This window comes from Apodemus sylvaticus, chromosome 13 (assembly GCF_947179515.1).
Source record: "Apodemus sylvaticus chromosome 13, mApoSyl1.1, whole genome shotgun sequence".
Taxonomy (NCBI): domain Eukaryota; kingdom Metazoa; phylum Chordata; class Mammalia; order Rodentia; family Muridae; genus Apodemus; species Apodemus sylvaticus.
The window spans coordinates 63,212,485-63,236,735 of NC_067484.1; the positions used below are offsets into that span (position 1 = coordinate 63,212,485).

Consider the following 24,251-nt stretch of genomic DNA (forward strand, 5'->3'; position numbering starts at 1 on the left):
TGAGTTTCATTAGTTGAGAATTCTCTGTTTATCTCAGTTCCCTGTTTTTAAATAGGTTTATTTGGTGCTCTGGAGTCTAACTTCTTAAGTTCTTTGTATATATTATATATTAGCCCTCTATGGGATGTGGGATTGGTAAAGATCGTTTCCCTATCTGTTGGTAGCTGTTGTGTTCTATTGACAGTGACCTTTGCCTTAGAACACTTATTATTTTAATTGAAAAAAATTAAAGAATTCCACTATATGAGTACTATAGTTACATAATTACCCACCCCTTGTGTCTTGATAGAATGAATTTTTCCTGTATGTGTGTGAATTTGTTACTTCTCTGTTGCTAGATAAATTATCATGACCAGAAGCCACTCAAGGAAGAAAGATTGGCTTTTACTTACCAAGAACTATACTTGATAATGTTGGGGATGGTACAGCAACATCGGGGTTGGTGGCCAGAGCAGTGAGTTAGGAGCTCATGCCTCAAATAAACATGTGAAACAGAAAGAAAACAACAAAGTGGGTGAGACTATAAACTATCAAAGCCCACACCAAGTGACACACTTCCTAAAAATGTCATAACCTCCCTAGGCAGCACCAGCAGCTGGGGCCCAAGTGTTCATGTATGTGAGCCTATAGGGGAACATTTCTCATTTAACCCACAATAGTGTTTTGTTTGTTTGTGTTTTGGATGTGAAATCTCTCCTTAATGCTCATTCACCTGAAATATTTGGTCTCCAGCTGCTGATAGTATTTAGGACATTGTGGAACCATGGACAGTGGGATCTAGCTGAGGGTAGCGAGTTATAGGAACAAGGGAGCACAGTTCATATCTAGCTTATCCCTCTCACAGACTGCCTCTGCTTCTGATTCCCAGCACAGCATAATCTTTGCCACATTCTCTCTCCACATAGAGCCATCAGCTACCATGTCCTTCCCCACCCTGTCATAACAATGAACCATATGCCCTGAGCCATGAACCAGAACAAATCCTTCTTCCTTATTTCTGTCAGGCATTTTGTCACAGTGATATGAACAGTATCTAAAACTATCTCTATAGAAAAACAAAACAAAACAACAACAACAACAAAAATAACATGTCCTTGCAAGTCGAGGGTGTGGCTATGGGCCGTGGTAGGAATCAGACAGTATATATCAAAAACTCAAGCTTCCAGCATTGAAGCCAAATTACCACACAGGTAAATAGCTATCATCCCTTCCCAGTCTTTTGGCTAAGATCAAGTGTGGTATCTGTTCTTACAAGTTTAAATACCAATCCACTGTAAACTTTTCATCTATGACTGTATGTATAAAATCTCATTTACTTAAACTAATTTGGCAAGATATGAAAGATAATGGAAAGAAAATAAATTCTACAAGAGCATCAAGGGTTTTGTTGTTATTGTTGTTGTTTTTTAGACAGTATCTTCTGTATGTCAGGCTGACCTGAGCTCACTATGTAGCTAAGGATGACCTTGAACTTTTGATCCTCCTGCCTCCACATGCCCAGTGCTGAGATTGCATGTATGTACCATCATCCTCAACTTATGCAGTACTGAGGGTTGAACCCAGGGCTTTGTGTAGGCTATGCAAGTTCAATATCAACTGAGCTATATCCTTAACCACTGAGTGTGTGTTTGTGTGTATGGTATATGTGGGGGAGGGTGGGGGGTTGGATTTGCTTCAGAATGCACATGTAAATCCTTGAGTGGATTTAGCACTCTCCACCTTGTTTGTGGAGCTTGTTGCTTCAGCCACACTTCCTGGCCTGGCCAGTACTCTGGAGATTCTCCTGTCTCTTCAATGCTAGATTTGCAGCTACATACCACGTATTTGACTTTTACAAGGGTCCTTGTGATTTCACTGAGGTCCTCATCCTTACACACCAAGCACTTCACACACTGAGCCATCTCCCCAACCCTAAGGGCTTTATAGCCAAGAAATGATGTCTTCCTCCCTTGAATTCCCTCCTTAGATTGTCAAGGGCTCTTCCTTTAGACTGGTGACTTTAAAAGCTCTTCACTTACTTTGCACGCTTTCACTCTGAAGAGTTTCACATCTGCTCACAATGTTCTTCTTTAAGTAGACCAAGTAGCTGCCCATCATCTCCAAAGTTCCTTTCTTTTATAAATATCATTAGGTTCATTTTATGTTGCTGTAACAAATGTCTGAAAGGAACAATGTAAATGGAGAAAAAACTTATTCTAGCTTGTAGCTTCAATGGTTTCAATATATGGCTAGTTGGTTCCATTCTTTCTGGACCTAATGTGGCAAAGCATCACTGCAGAAGGCATAGTGGAATATGATTGCTCACTCCCTGCTATTCAGTATGCAGAAAAAAGGAAAGGAGGGTCCAGGAACAAGACATAATCTTCAAATGTATACCCCTAAAGTCCTAATTCTTCTAGCTATAGCAGAGCAGCTGAGGACCAAACCTTCAACACAAGATCCACTAGGAACATTTTATACCATAATATAGCAGTAAGCTTACTACCGTAACACCTGTCTTTTGTTAAAGCCCATTTCTATGTCTCCTTTCATTGTAAATGTCAGATCATATCTCTCTGTGTTCATTTTCCTACTGTTGGTATAAAATGTCATTTTTCCAACTGATTCACCTCTAAAAAGCCTTCCATAGATAGAAAATTTTCCAAACTACATTTGACAAACGTTCTCTTTTTTCCAGTGTTCCAAATCTTGGAGATCTTAGAACTCTCTGAGAATCTAAGGAAAATGAGCATCCCCTATTTTTCAAACAGCTTATATTTATACTCATTTTTAAGATGTAATTTCTGGTGGTCCAAGGACTCTAGGTGAATGTAACATCCCGCCCTCCATTCCCTTCTCCCTCCCTTCCTCTGGATAACAAAGACATCCTCAAATAGACTGAATCCCCTCAAATATACTAACAGTTTCTACAGATATAATTCATCAAAATATGTAATTAACATTCTTGCAGAAGATACTGAATCAGTGCATTGGATATAATGAAAGCAGGAACCTTTGTACTGAGGGTCTCTATATAGTAAAAGAGGTGGACAGGAAGCCAGTGGTCATGGAATGAGAAGTATTAGGGTAAAACACAAGACTTCAATAACATCTCATATCATAATTCTGGCTGCTTTGGTCTCTTTTCTTCCTGCCATCCATAAAGATTCTCAAGACCTCCAAGGTCTCTGCTCAGTGTCATCTGGATATATGTTCTTCTGTATAGCTCTGGTACCTTGTGCTCAGATCAAAATGAAAAATTTGCTGGCTTCTAAATATGTTGTGCTATGTGAATCTCCCTGTGCTATGTCCTTTCTTTGTCCTGTGCCTTTAGCCCAACTGGATTTCATTTGACCTCTGATAATAGATTATACTTTCTCCATAAGTATTCCCTTGACTTTCTGTTTCTTTGCTTCCTGAGTATTACAGAGAACTCTGTCCATATCCTTATCATATTCTGTTACAGTTGTTTGTTCCTATGCCTGAGTCCATTACTATGTTATGTTGTCCTCTAGGACAGGGACTATCATATGCACAATTCTAGTCATATCAGACATGCATACTGGTTGGCAAATAAGTATTGGAATTAATTAAATCATTTCACTAGAATGCTCTCAACATAATTTCTTGATGGTTTTCTAGTATGAACTAGAATTAAAAGCCCACCACCTCTGTTTCCCTAAGAACTATGTATCTGGTCAGAGTTTTTGCAGCATCTCACCAAGCCACTCTTAGTCTCTAAGGAGCCTGACTCTTGGCAAGCAAGCAGAGACCAAGCCAAGATCATTTAACTAGAAGACGTTCAACTGTCTTATACAGCAAGACACAACATATTTGGGGAGTATCCCTCTTTTAAGAACTTACTGTTGGGCCAGCAAGGTAGGTCAGTGAGTGAAGACACTTGGAGCACAAGCCTGGTGACCTGAGTTCAATACCTGAAACCTACATCATACGAGACGTGGTAGTTGAACCATTGACCTACAACCTCCACACTTTCATTATGACATGCCTACCCTACGCCCGTATTCACACACAAATCAAGCTGTAAAAACTCACGTTTTGGAATGCTAGCACTCTCTGTGTTGCAACTAGTAGATAGGTTCATGTTAGATGATATGCAGTAAGAAGAAGCCATTTAAAATCACTCCCAACACACACATGCATGTACGCATGCAGACACCCACACATCATGGCCAGAGTTCTAAGTGATGCTGAAGATAAGGTTCCTGTGCAGATGATTTTTGTTCCCCCAAAAATCAAGTATTAGTAGATACTAAGAAACTCTGTAAACCTGTCCTCAAAAAAACCATTCCAGTGGAAAGTTTCCCATCTATAATTCATTTGACTAGACTAAAGGACAATCTGCTTCATAAGCACTAGGGCATCTCTGTGCCTTGCCTAAGGGGCCACAGCAACTCTAGGAGAATTAAAGTAGAGGGGAAAAAGAATTAAAGGGGCCTGGGTGGAAGAGCACCAGCCTTTGTGTCAGGCCATCTGCAAGGCACTATAGGAAGTATACAGGAGATAACAGTACATCTCCCTGAGTCTAGAAGCCTGAGTCACTGTCTTCAGTTCCTTCTACTGTGCTGTGAGACCAGTGATGTTTACTTGGAAAGCCCCTGGAAAGAGGAGGTGTGATGGATGTGAAAATGCCCAATACAAGTCTGGGCATGAAGTAGATACTCAGTAAATACCACCCAAAGGCACGGCTCATCAAATCTAGTCAGGACAAAAGCTGAACAAACACAAAAGCCCCAGTACAAGCTCACATCCAGTGATATATACGTACAACACATGCCAGAAATTAAAACTTAGTATAAGCAGACAGTAAACCTCAATAATGTTTTATATTCATTGTGTCTTTTAATAGTATTTCTATTAGTTTTGATTCAATAAAATATATTAGTTACCTGTTCCTTTTAAAATATTACAACTAGAATATTTAAAATTGTAATCATGTCTATCATTACTCCTGTCAGACAAGGCAGTTATTGGCTCTAAAAGGAGCCTGTTGGAGGTGACCTAAGAAGTCACCTAGCCCATATGCCACTTGGCAATTGTTGAGTAAGGATGAAAACACGAAGCTCCAATCCTGGATTTGTCCCCTCATGGTAGAGTAGCAAATGACACCCGAGCAAGAGTGTTCTAGTTACTCAGTGTATACACAACCTGTGTAATGGACCTACGGTGTGTGAGAACACTGGGGTCTCTGGGACGCAACAGCAGAGACACCCACACTTTTCATGATGGCTGCTACGACTTCCTTCTTTGGCAGTACTGGAGAACAGAAGACTGCAGACAGGGTTGGGGGAGGCAACGATTGTTGTTGGATGTATTTCTGTATGATCTCAGCAAGTTATTTACTCTCACTGGGAGGTACGTGTATCATGGACTTGCTGGGAGGATTGAACAGGCAAATACTAACTGTGTAGCCCAGTGTGGATGTTCAATTGTTAGTGACTGTCACCAACCGTCTGTTTGACATAATGATGTCTCCTCAGCTCTAGAACAATGCTTGGTACATATTTGCTCAATCGATATTTGGTGAGTGAATGAAATCACTTATTATTCCATCAAGCTATAGCTGATTATGAACATTCCTAAGATTCTAGTGTTATAAAGCAGGATCTTGCTTCTAGTCTCTAGGCCAAGTCTCTGAGTACAGGCATGTGTCCAGCATAAATAGCCCTAAATGCTGAGAATGAGCCACTCAATGATTGGCATGTATCCTTCAATATTTATTCCACCTTCAGGTCATTAAAGAGCTAACCCAGCAATGTCCCTGATTCTTTCATTCATACAGTATACTCAACTATGGTGTACTGCTTCTTGCTGTTCAAATTACTCATGTAACACCTATTCTGATAGAGAATCCTTTTGTAGCTAATCAGGCCTCACTACATTCTATTAGTTCTTCATATTTTCTCTAAGCCAGGCAGAGGCATCTTGGATTATCGTATAATAACCTAGGCTCATTTCTACTTGGTTATAACATCCCTTTTCACTCTGCAAATCCCCTTGGGTTTCTTTCAGCTTGCACAGGGTAGGCAAAAGAACCAAAGGGGTTGCGGGAAGGGTGGGGGTGGGAATAGGGCTGTTTGCAAAGAGTTATTATCCCACACTTATCAGCATTAAACTGGATTTGACAACTCCTAGCCTAGGATTTAAGTAATCTAAATCCTTCTTCATTTGGCAGTCTGGTTCTGCCCGTTATTTATTGTGCTATCCAATTTACTCTCATCAGTTCACTTGGAGGCTTGGCCTTTGGCATCTTCAAAGCCAAATGATTTATACAAATAATAAAAAGATGGGGACTGTGGAGATGGAATACAGAGCACATCCCCCCACTCCCTTTCCTCTTGTGTGGTTCGGTTCATCTAAACATTAACCTTAGACCTATGTATCCTCTCCAGGGAAAAAAACCTTCATCTTCTGCTGGCCTCAGTGAAGAAATGCCATTACTTTGGAGTAGGTTGTATGGCAAGACCAGTGCATGAATTCCAAACCTGGGTCTCTGTTTCTTGTATAGGAGGCTTGGCCACTCCACTGTCATAGAATCTGGGCTAGCTTACCAACCCTTTGAGTACTATTTTTTGTCCTGTTTGATCTCCAAGGAAATTGACATGCTGCAGCCCACCCTCTTGGGGAAGGCAGAAAGTGGACGAGAAGACTCCTGAGGGGTGCCCAGATGTGACCAAGTAGAAGTGGGAATTGGTACCAACACTGTAACAATTAAGATCTTGAGCTTTGCAATCTAATAAGCCTGGTAGTGAATCCCTGTTATTAAAACTATTAATAGCAGAAATAGGAAGTGGCCATTCTGTGACTCAGTTTCTTCAGCCATCAAGTGGAAATTAGTAAAGTATCAGGATTATGTAAACCAGACGGAGAGAGCAAGCATTTAATACAGTCTCTCCATCTGCAAAGATTGAATGGTAATGCTGCTTCACCTATTTGATTCTCTCAATTCTATGATATATGTTATACAGTCAAAACAGTAGCTGAGAGACAAGAGATGGTATGAGGCCCTTGCTTCTACTACTGCAAGATAATAATAATAATGATGATGATGATGATGATGGTGATGGTGATGGTGATGGTGATGGTGATGATGATGATGATGGTGATGGTGATGGTGATGATGGTGATGGTGATAGTGATGATGATAACAATAATAAAGAACAGTGCTTGGGCATGCTCAGTAGATATTAGCTATTGTAACTGACACTGCTATGATTCTCACTGCTGCATCTGCCACAGTCACCACTCTGACCTCTCTTGTTAGTGTCACGACTCAACCTAATGGTCAGTGTAAAAGCTCAACCACAAAAACAAAAAGAAACCCTCAGCCACATATTGTAAATGTCTAGGAACACAAAGGTAATTAGAGCATGTGTGTCTTCCTACATCATCTCTCTATGCCTCTCTGACTCTCTGTCTCTTTCTCTTTCACACACACACACACACACACACACACACACACACACACACACACGCACACACACACACGCACATGCTCTCTTTCCTCACCTCTCTTGGTATACATCTTCAATGCCTCCAGTTCACCCACGCCCTTTTTGATGTTGATAGCGATCCACACCTTTCTGCTGAAAGCCAGATGTCTTAACCACTTACTTACAACCCAGACTTACTTCACTTACTTAGAATCATAGACTGCATTCATTTATTTAGGGTTGAAAATAACTCTACCAGGCCCATCTGTCCAGAAACTAGAAAGACACCCCCCCCCCCCCAGTTAACTTCATACCTCGCAAAGCATTGTCTGTTGACATCAGCAAACCCACAAGTGCCACTGGGTGTGTGTGCACAGTCCTGTCCTCACAATTTTGTGTGTGCTCTTCTATGTTTCACAGATAAGCACAGACTGCCTTGCTTGGTTGCTGACTTGGAAGTGAGTCACTAAATGGTCAGGACAGGGCCTCAGCTGCTTGCATATGTAGAGACAGTGAAGCTAAGATCACCCAGAGGTCCAGAAGTCCATATCTGACCCAAATTCTCACACGTATTCTGTATCTAGAGCCAAGAGGAATGTCAAGTACATAAATTTTAAACAACTCTGTGTTAATAATTTATGAGTCACAAATGGAATTGTTGTCAGTGCAACTTTTCTTGGCTGAAGCTGCAACAGTACAAGATTAGGATCAGTTGGTTCAGCTGTGCATTCACTTAAGTTATCCACCATCATCAATCCTGTGTTCCCCAACTACAAGTTGGACTTAGACAAAAACACAGCCTGGTCTTGTCATGTTGATAGGTTGACCAAAGAATGCATTTAAGAGTATATAACCCAACCCTTGGCCCAAATATCCAATTGGTTCTTAGCTGCTAGTATTTCTTTGCTTTCATACTTCAAAATTTTTGCCTTTGATGTGCTTTGCTGGTGCTGTATTTGGTGTTGGTTAGAATGCAAACAGGGCAGCATTATTAATGTTATTGTGTTTCGTGGTAATGCTTATAAAATGTACCTTTATTGTTTTGTGTTCTCCTTTCCATGTCAGTAAGGATGCCTTTGTTCTCAATTTCAAGACTAAAGCCAATGTGGAAGTCCCATATCCTCTCTTCCATTTCTGTCCACCTCCCTTACCCATCAGCTGCATCTGTGTTTTCTCTTGTTTTGAAGAGAAAGGATAGTTTCTGAGTAGTCAGAGCCGAAGGCCAAGACATTCCACAGAAAATTATCGTTTAGCAATGCCTCGCTAATGCCTTGCAATAAGGAAGACCTTGCAGGCACTTTTATGAGTGTGTGCATGCCAGAAATCCTCTTCTTGTGTATATGGTCAACGGAGCATTATTGAAATTCTTGATTCTCGTAGTCACCCTACGCTGAATGGCTTACCTCTGACCTCTTGCTATCACTGATAAGCGGAATAAATGAGTGATGGTTTCAGCTGCCTCTTTCTCTCTCAGGGTAGCAAATGAGTCAGCAACAGGGCCTTTGCCAAGGGGTATGAGTCATAAATATCCCTGCAAGCCATCAAGTATCTCCTGAAAAGATTGTTTTGAAACATTGCACAGGGAAAGAGTCCCTGGCCCTCACCTTAATCATCAAGACACTGGGAGATATTTATAGATCTACCTCAGGGGTAAAGAGGGGAGGCCAAAGCCAACTACACAAATACAGAAATTAGTTTGACCCTATTGCAAGATGATAAACCTCTCATAGAGAAAAATCTAAAACATGTCCGTGGATGCACATGCTCGGCCCCCAGATTTGCATCCATTTCATCAGCTTTGTTTTATAAGGACTTGCTGCATGTCAGGTGTTATACTGGCTCCTCTGTCTCTTCCCCCTCACCCCTCTCTGTGAAAAGATGACAATATGTCTATATCATCTTACAGAAAAAACTGAATCTTCCAAAAGCTATCAGCCAATAGGTAACACACTATATTTTGACAGCCAGGTCTGTGTGATTTCAAATCTGAGTTCCTTATTACTCAATTAAACTCTCTGGAAACTGAGGAAAAGTAAAAGCAAGGCTCTAGAGATATCTAGAGATAACAGTTGTCCTTCCCTGCCATCTAAGGTGCTAATCATTTAATAATAATAAATGTAGTTACAGGCTCTGGCGAAACTCAGTTTTATATTTCTGCCCAGTAGTATAAGCAGAACACTAGGTACCTTCAGATCCTCCAGCAATAAATACATTCATACACCCATAATACACACATACATTCATAAATACATAGTACATACATACATACATAATACATACATGCATACATACATACACATCACTGCACTTTCGTTCCTAGGGCTGCCAGGCTCTCAAGAGTCCAACTGCTTTTATAAACATTTTAAGAGGCCAGGAACTAGTAATCATCTTATATTCCTGAATTGCTACCATGCAATTCCATTTTTGTTTTCATCCATTCTTACTTCTTTAGAATATCTGCTATTAGGAGTATCTTTATGATGTATATAGTATTTTGTTTATGGAAATATTTTTAAAAATACATCCCAGGCTATTTAACAATGAGGAGATTAGAAAGGAGCCAATGAGTGTGGGGTGCAGGGTTCTGGCAAAAAGGCATATGCACTCACTCCAGTTCTTCCTTCCAGGCTTACACCTAAAGTATCCCCAACCCCCTCCCCAACACCCCACTCTCCACTCTCCTACCCCCTAACCTATTCCCGTTGGTAGCTGAAAAGATCTCAACTTCTCATAGAAATGTAGAGTATCTCTGACTGCGTGTTCAGGGCTGGTCAAGCTGCCCTGACACCCTACTCTTTAATGATAGAAGTATAGTCTCCCTGGTTATTGGGGTCTTCTTTTCTCTTTATACATCCAAGCTTGACTCTGTGACCTTTGGATGTATAAAGAACATAATCACTAAGCCCATTTTTTCCCCTCTGGCAGAAAAGAAATTAATGGATTTTTTTCTGCTCAATAAATAATAATTTTTCTTACTGCTAAATATGGGGAGATGATTTCATTTTTAAGAACTCCATTCACAGGAGCCTCACAGTGTCATGAGTAACACTGAGGTGAGGCCTTTGTTTCCTTCCTAATGCTGACTCTCATGGACAATACTCACTACAGCAAACCTCTCTATGCCTTATGCCTTGCCTCCTTCAGGTGAGAAATCACTACTTCATCTTAAAAACAAAACAAATAAAACAAAACAAAAAAAGTTAACAATTTTATGATACCTATAGTTACATATAATTAATGCTGAAAATAGAAAAATCTAAATGTATCAAAGAAGCAATATTAAAACTGGAAAGTTCATTCAGGGAAAAAAAGATAAATACTGTGTGGTGTTACAGACATGTGGGATCTAAAACAGTCAGCAGCACAGAAATAGCAAGTTAAACGGTGGTTTCTAAGAGCTGAGGGAGTGGCTATTGTTTAAATGGGACAGCATTTTAGTTAGCCAGGAGAAGGAAATCTTAGTGATCAATTGCACAGCACGGTAATTCCAGATAAAGATAATATATGTATAGCTCAAAATTACCGCACAAATAGCTTTTAAGTGGTTTTACAGCAGCAACAAAAAAGGATATGAAGTAATAGATTATGTTAATTAGTTTAACTTAATCACTCCATAATGCAAATATAAATAGAAACACCACATTGTACCCTATAATTATAAACAGTTATTATTTGTCACTTAAAAATGAAAACTAAAATAAGAAAAAATATCACAGCACACAGTTTTGCCCTTTAAGCCTTAAACGCTTCCTTCCTGACCTTAAGAAGTTGTATCTATATCTAATAGAGTTAAGGGGATCCACAGAAGGGAATGAAAACTATCGGGGGGGGGGGGGGGGCTGGTATACGAAGACCCTGTACTGGAGTGGAGTGGAATAGCATGACACTGATAAGCTTTGAGTTTCAACAAGAGAGTTTAGCAGAGACAGTGCCTGACAAAAGAACACTTTCTGTGGTCTCCTCAAAACACTAGAGAATGCCATTTCACAAGAGACAGCACACTCAGCCCGCCTCCTGATGCTACTTTATTTGTAGATCTGAGCCCAAGGAGACCTGCTGTAGCTCTCTGCGCATCCTGGTTACAGGGCCACAGTCAGTAGAAAATGGTTTTCCTCTTGAAATCTAGAATTTTCTGTGGCCTCAAGGCATTCCTGATGGTTGTCCGTGGCATTTTGTGAACGTCGTGGAGTTTGGTAATTTACCCAGCTGAGGAGACTATGGAAGATGCTTTGTGTTGAGGGAAGAGTAGTAACGTACTAGTAGCTTGCTTAGCTCACGGCCTGAGAGCTGGAGCTACGGGAGAGTGTAATTACAATACTGACTCAAAGACCAGGCTGTGTGGCTTTGAATCTTGGTTCTTCTATTAACTGAACTTAGTATGCTAGAAACCTGCCAGCCTTCCTAAATCTGAATTTCTTTACATCAAATGAAAAAGTAAGAACAGTAATACAGAAATTTGTTAAGCAGATGGCAGGAGTCTATATGTGTCTATATGGAGAATGCCTGAAAATTCCTGAAAACTTTGTTAACATCTAAGGGTTGGAATGTACTTAACCACACCCTGCTTCTTGGTGCTCCCAAAAGTACCCTTCCTAGACACAAACTTTCAGGGATCAGTAACTCCACTCCATTCTTCATCCCCAAACTTCTAGAGCCATCTTATTTACTATATATATATAGTATATATATACTATATATAGATAGATACTATATACTCACTGGTTGGCTCCAAATCAGTGGTTCTCTTAATGGTCCTGATGCTGTGACCTTGTTCCTCATGTTACAGTGACACCCAACCATAAAAATACTTTCATCCCTACTTCTTAAGTAATTCTGCCTCTGTTATGAATTACAATGTAAATCTTTTTGGCCATAGAGGTTTGTTTAATAGGTCACAACCCATAGGTTGAAAACCACTGCTCCAAATGGATGGGTCTCCCTTTTCTTCCTGCCTTTAGTGCCTAGTAACCAGACTCCAAGCTGTATGGATATGTAGTGATGGTGAAAGTATTATTCTTCCTATGACACATCTTCCTCATCCCTCCTCCCATATGCAAAATAGTCCTTTTAACCCTTTGTTGCTTGCAGGACAGAAAGAGAGCAAGAGTTGGGGCAGGAGAGAATTGAGGGCCTTGAATGTTTCTAATTGATTTGAAGAAGACTTCTGTACCTCTGTGTTACCACTCGTAGATTTCTTGTTCTAATTTTCCATTGTGCCACCCCCCACCCCCATGTGCTGTGCCAGACAAAGGGGTAATCTATGAACAGAACAGACGCTACCTATTAGAGTCTAGTGGGAAAAGTGAATAAATGAATGGGAAATATTAGGGCTATAAGCTCTTTGGGGGGAAATTCGGGTTACTATGGAAACTTAGGAAGGTATCCTATTTTAACAAATAAAGAAGGCCAGTCGATTGAGAGAAAGCAAAAATCCCTATATTAAAACATGAAGTAGGTGTGATATCATTACTTCAAAGACTCCCACGTTCAGTGTAATCTGTACCTATTGTGTGGAGGGAGAGCAGAATTAATGCATTGAAAACAAAATGCATTTTCTGTGCTCTGTGTTCTATGGTCAACTTATACCACTTTCAACAGTTGGAGGAATTAAGATCATTTGTCCTGACATAGACTTTCTATCTAACATTATAAAAGAATGCAGACATAGCCTGGCTTCCTGCCACTTGCATGCATTTGACTATGGCTGGTTGATTTTTTTCCTGAGCTGTTTTCTTTGCCCCTTGTGATTAAAAAAGTGGCAGAAAGACACTGGGTCTTTACACTGTGTTTTTTCCTTTCTATTTTCCTGATCAAACTGGATCACTGCAGAGGAAATCAAATCTAATCCTCAATATATTTAGCATGAAAGCAATAAAGAACATTAATTCACTCCAGAAAGAGTGAGATACAGTTGGGTACTCAAAGAGAGAGTCACCATGGAAACTGTTTCCTTGAGATTCTGAACTCTCCTGGCTCCAGGCATGACTATGTGAAGAAAGGAGGGTGAGTTGAAGAGAAGCAATATTGTGCCCTTTCTGTTGTCTCTACAAATGCAGCTGAGGGATTGCCATGAATTATTGATTGCATGCATAGAAGGGAGATATGAATTAGAATTATTAAACTGTTGTCTTGTAAATGAGTGTGTCAGAACACAATGGAACTTGTTCCTTGGTGTTCCTCTTTGCTACCTGTCAAAATCCCGTTGAGCAATCAGAGAGCTATCCTAGGGTCAAAAGTTTGAAGGGAAGTGCTAGGAATTAGGGTGACATTAAGAGTCACATGAGCGACAGCTAAAGCAGAGAGCTGTCGGGACTCCTAGATACGCTTCCCTTTGTGTACCATTTCACAATGATTACAGCTTCCGAATCTTTGCAGAGATATTAAAGACATAAAGGTCAAAGGCCAGCTCTTGCCTTGGGGACTGTGTTAATGGGATGTGCTGGAATTTCTCTGAGGACAGCCTAATGGAGGAAACACTTTCTGTTTGTGTGCACGGGTGTGCAGCTCACGGCACACCCACTCTGCCAGCTCTCTTGAGCTTACATCCTCATCCTTTGGTGTTTCTCTCTGTGTCATCTCTCATTTGTGTGCAGTAGTCCTGTTAATAAGGTCTAGCATGCATTCAGTGCTTCCTGGGAGTCTGTGGCTCTTCTGCCTCCTGCACGGGGTGGTGGAAAGCGCTGGCCTTTGTTGAGGTGTGACTGTGTTCTCTTTCTCCAAATAAATAAGCTGGCAAATGTCAACTCAAAATATTTATGCTCTTGTTTGAGTCTCACAATAGCCCATGAGAAAGTTCCCATTGTGTGAATGAGGAAATTGAATTTTGGTGATGGCAATTCATTGTGCTTGGTCATCAAATCAGTGTGTGGCAAAATCTAGGTTTGAAACCTTGTTTGAATCCTAAGTCAATAGTCTCTTCAGAGCACCACCATGTTTTTGTTTTAAAAGACAGAAAACCTGCCTTCGTAACTTGTATTCAAGCTTATAGCTGTTTGGGGGCTTAGAGCATACATAGGTCAGCGCCTTCAGTAGTACATATGTGTACTAAGTTATACACTAAGAATACAAAATATAGCAAGTTCCTGTCTCTGAGGCACTTACCATCTTCCAGAAGAGGCAAGAATGAACCAGACAAGAGTCAAGGATGCAGAGGAAGGAGGTTAATGAGACTCATGTATTTGTTGAGACTGAGACACCGTCTTTATCTTTCAAGATGAGAAGAAGCTTCCGGAAAGTGAGGGTAAGAGAGGAAAAACATTTAGAGTAAGATTTGTGGCATGATTTTAAGCAGAGACGTGAACATAGGTAAGAAGGGTTTGGAAAGAACAGGGCACATGGTTGAGAAAAGAGTGACAAGCAGGTTGACAAGTACACCAGGGTGACACACTGTATGTGGCACCAGAGCGGGGAAACTTTGGGTCTTGTCAACAAACATGAGCTATCAAAGGGGGTGTTTTTATATTCATTAATTAGTTAATTAATTGCAGTAAAAACAGTCCGTTTCACCATCCATCTCCATGATTTGTACATATGAATACCTACTCTCCATTTCCCATATTAAAGTTTAGGAGTCCGTAAGACTTGTGGTCCTTTCTGACTAAACCCCTTCTTCCCTCAGGGATTTTTTTTCCTATTCTGATTTCTCTGCAAGGATCCAGAGAATAGAAGGAAAAGTAACAATGACAGCTTAAAGAGGCTTTTAATAACTCTCAGGGCAGCCAAGAGCAGGCTGCAAGGTTCACAATCCCTCCTTTCCATTCAGCCAAATATTTCTTCAGACCCATACCCCATAGATGCAGTGATTGACAGCATGCTGTATCAATAAGGAGACTGACTTTACAGTGCAGCATAGCAGGAAGTGAGGGTGCTTAAAATGTGCTTTAAATGAATACCTGACCAGAACAGGGAAATCCAGGAAGCCTTCCTGGGAGAACCGAAGAGCCTAAGAACAGATGCATATGGGCTGTACACATCCATGTATTGACTTGGCAGGGAGGGAGTAGGAAGGTCAAGAGAAAACAGACGGCCTGCCATGTTGGGGTAGTGCTTAGAGAGGAGTGGAAGGAAATAAGATACCTTTATAACAAAAGACAAGAAATATCCAGAACTAGATGAAGAGAGATTTACTCAAGCGCAGCATGGAACCAGCAAGCTATCGCTAGAAGTCTGCATTCATCGTTCATAAACTTTCAGATGTTCTGTGTTACAAGCTTTTTATTGTAGCTTATATTATGGGCAGCCACCTGGTTGTCAGTCATCTCCCTTTGAACTTGAGCCAGAAAAACCAGTCAAGCAAGGAGCTTTCCAACATCAGTCACCTAGCTTTCAAGATGAAGCTGTATTCCTTATTCTCTGCACATTCTTTGGCTGCTCTTCCCCCACCCTCACCCCCTTCCTCTCTGTGTCTTTGGGATGGGTTTGGGTGACAGTGCACGCTGCCCCCTATTCTGATTTGTCTTATTTGTCCCCATGAGGCTTTGGGTAAGCTGTTTAGTTCTCAGCACTCTCCTGCCTCATCTGTCAGCAGGCGACTCTGAGAGAGTAGCCTTTGCAGCCTTGAGTTCAGCCTCCACCTTGCTGCGCTTTGCCACCACTAGTGACCTCCTCTCCTTGTTTCAGACCCTAAGCATCTGCAGCATCATTCGGAAGAGCACTGCTCCCTAGAGACGGGGTGACTGCACTAAAGCATAATGCGCTGATGGTCCTGGAATGGGACCTACTGAAGCCTTCAGTGAGACGTGTCTAGACAGGGACAGCCCTGAAATGGGGAGCAGAGAGAGCCTCTCAAGTTAGGAGGCAGATGCCACTGAGAATGAGCTAGATAACTGTGGACAAGTCCACAACTCCAGGTGCCTTAGATCTTCTCTGTAAAATGGAGGCAACAAAATGATATTTACCCTATGTGTGGGAACTGGGGAACAAGTTAGTGCTTGTAAAGAACTAGTACATCATGTGGTGATTGTGTGTGTGTGTGTGTGTGTGTGTGTGTGTGTGTGTGTGTGTGCCTGCGTGTGCATCTTTATCGTTTATTAGTACTGTTGATATTAATTATTGTTTCACATCCTGCACGGTCATATCTGTGTGAGTGGAAGAGCAGAGTCTGCCATCCTGCAGGGGCTGTTGCCAAGAGCAGCTGATGAAGAGGTGCACATGGCCCAGTGCCAGGCACACACAGCGTCCCCCACCACCACCACCATAAATGTTTGTTGTATGAATGGGAGCAAAGTGCTTCTCTCTCTAAATGTTTTCTGTAAATGTTTCATCCTAATGATCGGGGGAAGCTTCCATTTAGAAGGAAGTGCCAAGGAAGTTCACAGGGTGGCATCCTGGGCTTAGACCTGGTGGAGTCTGATTATATTGAACAAAATATACTCAGATCAGTCTATTTGTGCCATTGAAGCTGTGCCAATGAGCAGCAAACTGTGCTTTCAAACTGGAGGACTGCCAGGATCTAGTGTTTCAAGTCAAAGTGAATTCTACCTGTGTCTAGCATCCCTCCTCGCTTTCCACCTTGGTATTTGGCCTGCTTTTATACAAAAATCTCTACAAAGGCTTCTGAAGTCTCAAAAATCTGGCCCCAGATGTTTGAAAGACTTTTTGCAGATAAGGCAATCAATCCATTTGGTGGCCAGATGCTGTCTAAAAAAAAATGTCCCTGCTACAGCACGGCGAGTTTCTAAATTCATTAGAAACATAAATTAATTAAATCTAATCAACAGTGGGTGATACAGAAGATTAAACAGTGAAAAACAAATACATTTCCAACTGGGGCACATTAAAAAGAGGAAAAACAGCTCTACTTTGGAGATAAAGGTAAAGGTAAGTTAACCGTTGGCTGGACGGTCTCAGTAACACCTTCCGAATCCCAGAATCAGGATAAAGTTGCCATTCTTCCTAGGTGAAGGCTCTACTAGAGCCTGTTGGACCTTTTGTGCCCCAGGCACTGTTCTTGAGTAGTTTAGGGCTTCCTTCTGCATCAGTGCTATAACAATCTCTGCTATTTATCTGTTCTGAAGGTTTTCTAGAGAAAGGCTCTGGGATGTACTGTGGGCCATGCCTGAGAAACAGTGCTATTCATACCCTCTTGTCAGATGTGGGAATGGGGTCAAACAACCTGCTTTACCCCATGGTAAAGAAGTTACCTAAGTTCATAGGTCTTGCCTGTCAACACTGTCTCCAACAATCCAAGAATGGCTTCTGGCTCATAGGTCATGAAGAATATCTTTAGATGTATGAACTGTAGATTGAGCCCCTTTGTACAGGACTTCTGAACATCATACCTAGATTAGTCCACAGTGATGGGTCATGTCATAGAGCACATCTTTTGTTCCATTGAACCACACCTTAGGGCTGGCTACTCTCTAAGGCATTGTCTTTGAGGGCTCAGCTCCGGATCATTGTTGTACAACATACTTCTTTGTCCTCTGCCCTCAGTCTAGATGGAACTGAAGAAGAGACTAGGTGAGTTAAGAGTGAGTTTCTGGAGTCAACGTCTGGTGAGCCTTTGGCTGTGTGATGCTATTTCCTTGTTTGACACTTCCACTAGCTGGTTTAGATGAATGTCCCAAGGCATTGGAGACCAAGGAATTGTTGAGAGGAATTTTCAGAGGATTCTGGGGAAGGCAAGACCTTCAGATGCTGAGTCAGGGTCAGGTAGAGTTCAGAGACCAAGCAGTGTGAAAGATGTGTGCAGGTAGGTCAAGAAAGCCCAGGTGTCAATAGACATTGACAAACGATCTCTTGCTGAGAGTTCACTACAAAAGGGTGGGAGACCCTGTAAACTCAGGATCCAGAGGTCTTTTTTTTAAGATATATTTTTTATTTACATTTCAAATGTCCCCTTTCCTGGTTCTCCCTCCACCCCAAAAATCCCATAAGCCATCTTCCCTCCCCCTGTTCCCCAGTCAACCCTCTCCTGCTTCCCTGTCCTGGTATTCCTCTACACTGAAGCATCAAGTCTTTCCAGGACCAAGGGCCTCTCCTCCCTTTGGTGCCTAACAAGGCCATCCTTTGCTGCCTATGCACCTGGAGCCATGGGTAACACCATGTGTACTCTTTTGTTGATGATTTTGTCCCTGGGAGCTCTGGGAGCACTGGGTGGCTCATATTGTTGTTCCTCCTGTGGTGCTTCAAACCCCTTCAGCTCCTTGGGTCCTTTCTCTAGCTCCTCCATTGGGGACCCTGTGCTCAGTTCAATGGCTGGCTGATAGTGTCTCCCTCTGTATTTGTCATGCACTAGCAGAGCCTCCCAGGTGACAGCTATATCCAGCTCCAGTCAGCAAGCACTTGTGGGCATCAATAATAGTGTCTGGGTTTTGTAACTGTATATGGGATGGATCCCTAGGTGGGGTAGTGTCTGGATGGTCTTTGTCTCTGTATCTCCTTCTGTGAGTATTTTGTTCCCCCTTCTAAGAAGAACCAGAGTATCCATACATTGTTCTTCCTCTTTCTTGGGCATCATTTGATATGTGAAATGTGTCCTGGATATTCCAAGCTCCTGGGCTAATATCCCCAGAGGTCTTTTATATGGGGAGCTGCTCCTTAGCTCAGACCAGAAGGATCAGTGTGGTAATGACAGCCTAAGGCTGCCTGTAATAGTGGTTGTGGTGGTTGTTATTGTTGTTAAAGAAAATAACAATCTAGTCAGCTGTGGTGGTGCATGCCTATAAGCCCAACACTTGAGAAGCAAGTTTAATGTCACCCTGGATTATAGAGCAAGTCTGAAAGCAAACTGGGCTGGAGAGGGGAAGGAGGGAGAGAGAAGGGGGGAGGGAGAGAAAGAGAGAGAATAATATCTGGAGTTTTACAAATAAAACTTTGTCATTTTTAAATGTTGGCAACCTGTTTAAAATTTGGAGACTGTATGAGCTGACTCTACAATGTTATTGAATAAAACAATAACATAATTGGTGATGAGGTTTGTCCTACCTACTCCAAGTGGTTTTGGTAGTCCCACTCTGTGGAGCCTTGCACTACCTTTTCTGAGTTTCAGGAAGAGATGCACTAGGAAAGATAACAAAACATGTTCACAGTTACTGAGAATTTGCACTCAGCACGTCCCTCTTGGCTCCTTACCCCCCTCACCCCACTAGACCCCACTAAAGGCATCTTTTATTAACCTCTTTCTTTAGATTTTAAAAACAATGATGTTCAGAGACCTCAAGCAACTTTCCTAAAGACATATCACTTACAAAAGGCAGAGCTAAACTGTATCTCCGACGACATCTTAAAACCATCCTGTTAACTGCTCACCATATAACTTCTAGAGCAGAGGTTCCAAATGCTGTGACCCTTCAGTACAGTTGGTTCCTCATGTTGTAGTGACCCCCCAATCCGTAAAATTATTTTGTCTCTATCTCACAACTCTAATTTTTCCTACCATTATTAATCCTAATGTAAATATGCAAGATATGTGATGTATGACCCCCCCTCTGGGGATTGTGACCAACAGGCTGCGAACTGCTGCTTTAAGTAAAGTGTTATTCTGATGTCAGTGTTTATATGTGACTGGTACCACTCCAAGTGCTTTGTATATGTGTACACATGCACACACACACACACACATACACCCCACATGTGCACACACTTGGCAATATCCCCTGTTTTATAGATTATCCAACAGGTAAACACTGAAGCTATCATTTAAACTGGGCGTGGTTGATGCCTCTAGGTAGCAGCCCTTTCTGCCATTATTGATTCACTGACAGCTGTCCCTCAGCTAGCCTTCACTATGTCATCCTGCTAACTCCAGACACATGGGGTAAACACCAGCAGGCCTTTTGAAGCTGGCTCCTCCACTAATAAACTGTCTAATCTATAAATCCCTTCTCCACCATCCAGCAAGCCAATTAGATGTTTTTGGATTGAAGTAGGGCACCTGATCAGACTTTTTTTGGTATAGAAAGATCTCCCCCACACAGCCTCTGGTGTTCTAATGCCTTTCTTACTGAAAGAGTGAAGACTGTTTCAGACAAGCTCTAGAACTGAAATATATCAAGAATGAGTGTGCACCTCATAATGAGTCCACATATCTGAGTGTACCTCACTGAAGAGAATGAGGTACATGTAAAATTGTGATATTTTATTTTAATAATCCATTGGGTCTGATGTACCGTGTGTGTGTGTGTGTGTGTGTGTGTGTGTGTGTGTGTGTGTACAGTATTAGAGAACATGAGCCCAGGACACCAGGTAACAAATATCATTGAGATTAATAGGTATCCCAAGAATCCATGCTTCCAATGAACATTGATTTTATCTCTGCTATTTGTGAGACTTTCAGCTGGGCAAGGCATATCCATAGTAAAACATCAGCTGTGATCCCTTCCCTGGTTGGCTACACAATCTACAGGGCAGATGGCAACAATACCAATACAAAATAGAAATCTCTGGATCCCAGTGAGTATTTCCCAGGAAAAGCCTGGGCTGCTTGTAAAGGGCAATGCAGAGAAGCTTTGAAAGGTGCTGTCAGAAATGGCTGCTCTCAGGAGGTGCCATTTAAGTGGAAACCATCAAAATTGAAGAGATGCTAACAAAGGAAGGGCGTGCTCTAGGCAAAAGAGCAGCGAGTTCAAACACCCCAAAGTGGAAGGACACAGTGTTTTTATGGGGTCCTGCAGCCAAGTGCAGGGCCAGAATAGAGTGAGCAGAGGTATCCAGAGGCCATGTAATTCCACACATTTCCTCACCGATAAATGACCGAAGGTTTATGGTAGTCCAGAGCTTCCACAGAAAGGGGGTTTAGTACTACTGTTAGGTTTCCATTCTGTTGAAGATCTTGGGATCACAGTCAATACTAAAACACCTTTAGTGCTTAATGCTTTGACTCCTTCTGTTGTCAGGTTAGACACTGACATATTATTTCTTCCTAAGGACTTTCAGAAGATAATCAACACATCAGAGTTATGGCTAAGAAGTAAACTGGGGCATGTTGGGAATGAAGGACTGCCTCGTTTCTTAGCAGATGCTCTGAGCCCTTCTACTTTCCATACTCTCCAAATGCCAAGACTTAGACTGGAGGAATTCATAGATGAAAAAAATCCCTAAAAGCAGATAACTTGGGGAAATATGAACTTGATGTGATTTCCATTCCCTACCCATTTAGTGTGTTTGTAGTACTGCTTCTGAAAAAAAAAAAGATGGCTGCTTGGTTTCTCAAGAACCAGTTTTATTTTAGAAGTATCAAAGATGCTACAGCCATGTGCATTGGAAATAACACGTTCTAGACAAATAAACTGGTATACGTATTATACAAACCAACAGTTGTTCCCCATGAGCATCCTAACCTGCCAGCTGTGGACCAGCTGTGCCATGTTTGCTGTGAACAGTGTAAGAACCTAAGTGCTAGGAGAGAGGCTAGGGAGATGTCAAAGAAACAGATCTGGTTCTGTCCTCAGGGAACTCATAACATAGGGAGATAACATAGACTCAAGCTATCTGTTGGCGTTTGTACCATAACCCAATTTAAATGAGCCATACTCAAGAGGAGGGTGCCCACTAGGCTAGCCAAGTTAGAGGAAACCTTTCTTGCTTTATTTCTAGAAGATACTAATTCTCAAATCTTGGAAAAAAATGAAATGGAGAAAGAGTTGGCCAGCCAAGAGCATGAGTATCTAGAGAGGGTGGAGGACTGACCGTGGCTGAAATATCAGATGTTGACAAAGATGACCTTAGGCTAAGCCCAGAAGATACATCCTGCCCCACAAATAAGTAAAACATATAGCTCCTGCTCAAAGAGTTTTTCTGACATATCATACATATATGCATGCGCACGCGCGCATGTGGTAGAAGGAGATGTGATAGAAGGAGAGAACTAATTCCTGCAAGTTGTCCTCTGGCCTCCACACTTATGCTACATATGTGTGCCCACAGAGATACACGCAAGCACACAAGCACACCATGCATGCACAAGCATTAAAAAAAATAGGCAATTTCTAACAATTTGAAATACCTAAAATAATGGACCAGGGAGCTGGCTCAGCAAGTAGGGGTACTTGCTACCAGTCCTGAAAACCTGACTTCAGTCCCTAGGTCCCATATTGGAGGAGAAAAGTTGTCATTTTCCCTCTACATATACCCATGGCCATACACACTCACATACATACATGCATTAATATACATATGCAATAATATATAATGATAAAAAGGTACCCTGGCTTTATACCAGAACTCCAGATGCTGAGGCAGGAGGACTGCCCTGAGTTTGAGGCCAGCCTGCACTACATCTAGAATGGCTCCAACTACAGAGTAAAACCATGTTTTGACACAAAGGCAGGTTTGGGAACTACAGTTGGGTTCAAATCTCAACTCCCCTAATTGTTAATCTTCCAAACTGGGACGAGTTATTTGACCCATCTGGGCTACCATTTCTCTAACTGAACAATGGAGAAAGAACTTAAGGTCAAGGAATTGAAGTGTTAATTAAATAACATAACATAAAACCCAAAGCACAGCCTCTGTATTCCCTGGATGAGGTTGGAAACAGACCTTGGAGGAGGGGCACCCACAGGGGGTCTAGTTCTGTGCCTGGAATGTAATAAAGCAATTCAGTAAATGACATTTCCAGAGAGCAAGTCTGCCTTTCTAATCTGCAATAGTGGCATCTCCCTAAGACTGAATGTGCTTGGAGCTAAGTCAATAGCTCATTAATTTCTGTTGAGTCTTCTTTATGACAATAACAATCCTTCCCCTGTAGACACAGCACAGTAAGGAATGTGCAGCCAGAGTTTCCATTAAAGACATACTTCCTGGAAGACTCATACAGAAATTGCTTGGACTGTTCTTGGCACCCTCGCCCTGGTCTGGCCATTGGCAAATGTCTATAAAGCTGACACAGGTCAAGTCTGACAGACTTGTTTCCATAAGATAGGGACAGTAGGGAAAGCCACTCAGCAAAGGCCATGAGCAGGTCAGACTGCCCATGTGGAAGTAATCTCGTGGTGAATGCATGTGGCTTCAAAGTATACATAGGTGAGCAGCCTTCTGCTTGGCCGGCAGACTGGAATAGAATAGAGCCCTTTCTATGCTGGCTTCAAAAGAAAAGGAAGGTGGGGAGAGGAGGGAAGGGAGGACTAAGCAAAAGAACAATAGGGTTTTGTTCTCTCCATAGCTGCATGAGGATCTCTGAGCTGCCAAAGTGTGGGAGAAACTTTGTAGTCTCCGGGTGCCTGCCACTTTGATTTTAAGTCGGTGAGATATACATATGTCATAAAATACGCCAGTTCAGTCATTTTCAGATATGGAGTTTGGTGACATTAAGTACAATGATAAATGATTTGAGAGTTCTGGTAAGGCTTATGTGTAGATAGGGTTCAATAACTTTTTTGTTACTATCTGTCTTTTGGCATTGGGTAGAAATGGAGCCTGTACAGATAGATGTTCCTTCAAGTGTTAGTGATGACAAGTCCTGGGTAAGGCGTGTTCCTGCATGAGTTCAGTTCTGTGTTCAGATAGCAGTTCCACCCTGTTTCTTCTTCACTATTCATTTCTCCTCAGCTGTTGCAACTTTCTCACTGACATATAAGCTTGCTATTATTTCTATAATATTATAAATCCTTTACTATCCTACCTTCATTCCTCTCCACCCTGCTCCCATTCTGTGCTGCCCTAGGGATAAAACCCAAGACCTCACATGCTAGCAAAGCACTCAGGTATGAACTACTGTCATGGAACACATACACACATATACGCGCACACATAGACACACACGCATACACACATACATGCACACATGCACACACATGCACACACATGTGCATGCTTATTTCTTTATCATTCTGTGTAGCACAATCTTTGAAATATTTACTTATAGCTGTCATCTCA

General features: G+C 41.8%; 1 protein-coding gene and 1 pseudogene across 1 annotated transcript in view; both read left to right on the plus strand.

Moving 5' to 3' along the window:
• Positions 1–24,251, plus strand: part of Ppp2r2b (protein phosphatase 2 regulatory subunit Bbeta) — a 268,521-nt gene that overhangs the window by 125,346 nt on the left and 118,924 nt on the right. The gene's annotated exons all lie outside the window — the stretch shown is intronic.
• LOC127664286 (uncharacterized) lies at positions 1,204–1,338 on the plus strand (annotated as a pseudogene).